A 6,000-nucleotide genomic window follows, 5' to 3' on the forward strand; every position below is an offset into this window, starting at 1 on the left:
TGAACATATTGAATATGAGAGCAACAGTGTGACTGGATGAAGAGTTTCTAACAAACACAACACACCACAGCATTCTTAATCGACAGAAGTCTTCAGACCTAAAAATAACTTCATATGCATCACAAGGAAATGTTACTGGACCATTACTTAACAATATACGTAAGTGAGCTAGTGGATAACATCAGAATTCCATGTGGCATTTTGCTGTTGTTCACACAGAAGTTGCAATACTGTAGGATTGTTGGGAAATGCTGGCAGGAAGTGGAAATTGCCCTCAACATAAGTGTAATGTATTACATATATATTTATATTATGCAGAAGCCTGTTACTGTATGATTACACAATTGCAGACCGATTACTGAAAACAGTTACTTCCATAATACATCCAGGAGTATGTGTATGGAGCGGTCTGAATAGGAACAAACATATAAAATTAATCTTTGCTAAGGCATATGCGATACTAAGATTCACCAACAGAATTTCCACAAAATGTAGTCTGTCAACAAAGAAGGTAGCTTACAGGACACTTATATGACCAATACTTGAATACTACTAGTCAGTCTGGTGCCCGTACTAGTTAGGAGTGGTATAGAAAATAGAGAAGATCCAATGGAGGGCAGCACATTTTGTTAGAGGTTCTTTTAGTAAGAGCAAAAGCTTCATAGAGATGCTTTGGCAACTCCACTGGCTGACACTGCTAGAGAGGCAATCTGGACAATGGTGTGGGATTCTGTTAAGGGTCTGAGAGCCTAAATACCTGGAAGAATCAATCTGCAATCAATCAATTGTCCAGCACCATCTTCATCTTCAGCTATTCTTCTGATACCAATTACAAAGGCTGTAGTAGGATCAGACATACTTCTGATGCCAACTACAAGGGATATCAGGTAGAACATTCTTCTGATGTTGGTTATACAAAGGTTTTGAGGATGGTTGGATATGGGTGGCAGTTTCCTGGCAGACATGAATGCAGGTGTAACAGGAGAACACAGTTTGTTGATAGAAGTACTTCTGAATTACTGTTTGTTTACAATTACTGCACTTTGGAGCTGCTGGTGTCGGTGATGAATAATGTGAATACACTTTTCAGCATCTTCCAGTGGGCTGACAGGAGACCCGGTTTGTGTATGTAATACCACTGAGCATGTGCTGGAGTTAATTGGCTGTAGTGTAGGTGACCCAATGTAGCTGCTTCTATGAGCTGCATATCACCCCAGTGGCACATCGCAACAAAGTCCTCCACTGAGACGGAAGAAGGGTGGGAGTTGGCTGACTCCTCTGGTGTGGCAGTTTTCTGTCCAGGTGCCTTCGTGGGCAGAGTTTTGAACTTCCGTGATGGTAGAGATGACAGGGACATTGCAATGGCACCGAATGACATATACCTGACATACATAACTGCCCAGCTGTCCGATGATGTCAGCCTAGTTACATTATGGTTTAAATGCAACTGCTCCAGGATGACATTGTGGAAGTGTAGAATTTCTGTGTCCTGGCAGAACTGTTCTGGATCAGAGGTAATGACTGTAGCAGATGTTGGCATGCAGCAACTGGTCAAACCGGGGAACTTCCCTGTAGGATGACTTACTCCCAAGCTGTTGACACATGGAAATCTGATGACATGGGAGCAGCAACATCTGGCGAAGTGAACATTATGTGGGGGTGTCAACCGGTTGGTGGAGAATACCTGGGTCCTGGAGCACTGTCTTAGGCTTTAAGCTCCGCTGTGCTTTATTCTGTTACGATTGGTATAATTGACAATGATTATTCGTACACTTTCCTGAATGCCATGTGACAAAGTATTGATAAATATAATACACAGAAATGAAATGATAATTAAATGGACACCCTATCTGCAAACAGGCGTTGATGTACTTCATTGGGGACATGTTGAAAATGTGTTCCCCGACCGGGACTCGAACCCGGGATCTCCTGCTTACAAGGCAGACGCTCTATCCATTTGAGCCAACGCGGATAAGGTCCTGGAGATGCACTATCCTCAGTGCCCACGGTGGCTGAGATGGATAGAGCATCTGCCATGTAAGCAGGAGATCCCGGGTTCGAGTCACGGTCGGGGCACACATTTTCAGCATATCCCCAATGAAGTACATCAATGTCTGTTTGCAGCTACGGTGTCCATTTAATTATCATTTCATTTCTAGCAAAGCTGCATGGTCATCCACAGTAACTGTTCTTTCGGGAACAGATACTACCATCATATATAGTTAAAAATATGGCTTCCCGGCCATTGACCTTCTTGTGTGAATGCACACACTATGCCCGAACTCATACAGGACTTGGTAGATTAATCTGCCACGAATAATGAGTATGATGGACAAACATCTATTAGGGGCACTACGAATGTAGTGGTGTGGACATGTTGGGAATGTGGATCTCACGGGGAGCATGCAAGGGATAAATCCCTGCAGACGCACCATCCTCTGCACCCGCGGTGGCTCAGATGGATAGAGCATCTGCCATGTAAGCAGGAGATCCCGGGTTTGAGTCCCAGTCGGGGCACGCATTTTCAGCATATCCACAATGAAGTACATCAATGCCCGTTTGCAGCTAAGGTGTCCATTTAATTATCATTTCATTTCTAGCAAAGTTGCATGGTCATCCATAGTAACTGTTCTTTCGGGAGCAGATACTACCATCATATATAGTTAAAAATATGGCTTCCCGGCTATTGACCTTCTTGTGTGAATGCACACAATATGCCCGAACTCGTACGGGAGTTGGTAGATTAATCTGCCACGAGTAATGAGTATGATGGGCAAACATCTATTAGGCGCACTACGAATGTAGTGGAGTGGACATGTTGGGAATGTGGATCTCACGGGGAGTGTGCAAGGGATAAGTCCCTGCAGATGCACTACCCTCTGTGCCCGCGGTGGCGCAGATGGATAGAGTGTCTGGCATGTAAGCAGGAGATCCCGGGTTCGAGTCCCGGTCGGGGCACACATTTTTAACATGCCTGCAATGAAGTACATCAATGCCTGGTTGCAGCTAGGTTGTCCATTTAATTATCATTTCATTTCTAGCATAGCTGCATGGTCATCCACGGTAACTGTTCTTTCGGGAACAGAAACTACCGTCATATATAATACACAGAAGTAAATACATGTTCAAGATTTCCGGATATCGTGTCTGAACACTGCATCTCTGGACAGGTTGATTTTGCTCTTATCAGAGAGACAATTTGCATCATAATTACATTTGCCTTGACTTCATAGCTGCAGTAGGTAGTCTAGATGACAACAGTGAAGGTCTTTGAGACGTTTTTGAGTTGCATTTCAAAAATTTCAGTGATCGATGGATCTTTAAGTTAGCAGAGGTCACTGGTTACCCAGATACACTCTGGCCTTGTATAAAATATGGAAGAACAATGGAAAGTGGTGTAATCTGTGTTGAGTTTGCTTTTTGTGTGAAGAGGTTGAGCCCTCGTTGAAAGAAAGTTAATAATTTATGAAGGCATGGAAATTTCATATCTGTAGAAATGTATGAAATGTGTTTCGCGACATCATTTATCACAGAAGTTTAAAACTTCTTACAGAATATTTGATTCTGCTATTGTAAACCTCCTCCAGAAGAGCCAGAGACTATACTGACATACTAACAACGTACAACTTATGTTTTGGTAGTTGAGGTAGTATTTTTTCTTTTGTGACTGTGGCATCAACTTTGCCAAGTGTGGTGTACTACTGTCATAACATTTACTCTGCAGCAACTGGAAGTCTTCCAATCATTTTGTTACAATGTTCAGCAGCACCAACTATGTACATAAAATGACACATCTACAGCTTCTTGTAAATCCCAATGTATTTGGACTTACACAATATTTAGACAAATTACGGGAATGCAGCCAGATGATGTGTCTCTCTCTCTCTCTCTCTCTCTCTCTCTCTCTCTCTCTCTCACACACACACACACACACACACACACACACACACACACACACACACACACACACACAGAATCATAGATGAGCAATGTCAGAAGGTATGAAGAGTGAAAATTAATAACCAACTCTGATATTCTAATGAGTTTTGATGTGTTCTCTCTCTTCCATTGTGTTCCTCATTTCTAGGGGCCTGAAAATGTAGCATCTATTCTTGTCAAAATTCACATCTATTTTTGTCACAATTTGTATCTTTTTTTTTTTTTTTTTTTTGTTCAAAAATGATTAGATTTACAAATTTAAAAGATTATCATGATACATGAGTGAAGACAAACAAGAGCTAGTTCTTTGAAAACAACTGTTAATATAGGTGCTGACTGGGAACTTTTTGACTGGAACATTCGCTTTTACAACAACTACAACATGTTTTTCTTCTGAAATGGACTTTGTTTTCTTCATCTGTCTATTTAAATTTTCAAAAATGATTCTACTGTTGAAATGCAGCATCTTTTCCCACCAATGAAGTGAATGTGTCTCTGAGTTAGTGTTTTTGGTCATCACTTGTCTTTCACCAACCAGTTAGATGATTACATAGTCTGCAGACCATTAATTTTAATCTTCCATTGGCACTCACAGCTGTGTGACACTCTTTTGACAGTGCTACATATAGAACTGACATGGCACCTAGCGTAGATGAGGAACCAAATGTACGATAACTCTATTTGGACATTAAGGAAACAATTGTGTTACAGTTGTAAAACGTTATAGATTTTGTTTTCCAATCACTATAGTACAGAGTGTGGGCACTATATGTGTAGAGGCATATGGTCTTGAGCAAGAAACAAACTAGAATTTTGAGCACCAGAAGGGAGCAGCCGCCTACAACATAAATGACACACTGTCACTGGCATCACTGATCTCTTCTGGTGTTTGCAGGAGTCATAATCAAACTCCGTGATAGACATACTTCAAAATAAGAAAAGAAAACAACAGACAACGCACAACACAAAGCATTTGGTAATGGCAGCAATATTGCTTATTGAGATGAGCAGAGGTTTTAATGATTTAGTTCAACCCAACCTCTAGCGGTATTTCAGTGCAGCCACAGTCAAAAACATCTGCCACCTAATTTTCCACATTAAAAGTTTCCAAATTATACCATTTTTTGAGCATCAGGTAACAAACAAACATATGTGTTTCTTTGTTAAAAATGCTAGGACACACACGTAAGTACTATTTTGCATTACACAGTTTGTCGCTTAAACAGACGATTCAACTGCCCAAAACTGGCATGGTGCCAGATCACTGAGTGCATTGATGTGTCATCATATTCATACACTTTTTATTTTGTGAACAGATTCTTACACATATTATCCGTCCAAATTTGGATTCACCAGATAGTTTACAATCTCAGTAGCTAAAACCTGGCTATGTTTTTGATATTTATGTGCAGATAATATAGGTATTTCAAACTATCTCCAATAAAATGGTTCATCTGTATACAATTCACTCTGAAATAGCATCTATCAAGCAATCTCGCATTTTTGCATATTGGGGCAGAATTCACATCTGAATATCTGTCTCACGATGCAGGTGGAAGAGGAATTGTTGCCTTCCCTTCCTTGATATTCTGGTCAGAAGGGAGGTTGACACAACATTGAGACATGCCATTTATAGTAAGCTTAATCACACTGACTTATACCTACAGGATGATAGTTGTCACCATTCGGTACTGCATGAAGGGGTACTTTGTACCTTGATTTGCAGGGCTCATGTCATCTCAGACCCTGAGAGTTTGTCAGGTGGATTAGACCATCTTGAGGTCATCTTTTGTCAGAACGGTTGAAGTGAAAGATTGATCAGACAGGCATTGCACTACTGACAAACTGTCCACAGGGAGACTGATGATAATACTAAGGTGGCACCAAAGTCTACAGCCTTTTTTTCCTTATGCAGGAAACATTTCCAATAGGATTGGCAGTGTTTTCAGAAATATGATGTGAAATGGTGTTCTTTGAGCACCATCTAGGATTAGAGTCCTTTTACATTCCATGAAAAATGATCTTGTTTTGTGTAAGGTGGGGTGTATGCCACATTCTTTG

The 6,000-nt window shown here is 40.8% G+C and overlaps 1 non-coding gene across 1 annotated transcript; it reads right to left on the bottom strand.

Moving 5' to 3' along the window:
• Positions 1–1,898: 1,898 nt before the first annotated feature.
• Positions 1,899–1,972, bottom strand: Trnat-ugu. Its single transcript has one exon. It is a non-coding gene; the product is annotated as a tRNA-Thr (tRNA).
• Between the last annotated feature and the right edge of the window lie 4,028 nt (positions 1,973–6,000).

This window comes from Schistocerca piceifrons, chromosome 3, assembly GCF_021461385.2.
Source record: "Schistocerca piceifrons isolate TAMUIC-IGC-003096 chromosome 3, iqSchPice1.1, whole genome shotgun sequence".
In the NCBI taxonomy this organism is placed as follows: domain Eukaryota; kingdom Metazoa; phylum Arthropoda; class Insecta; order Orthoptera; family Acrididae; genus Schistocerca; species Schistocerca piceifrons.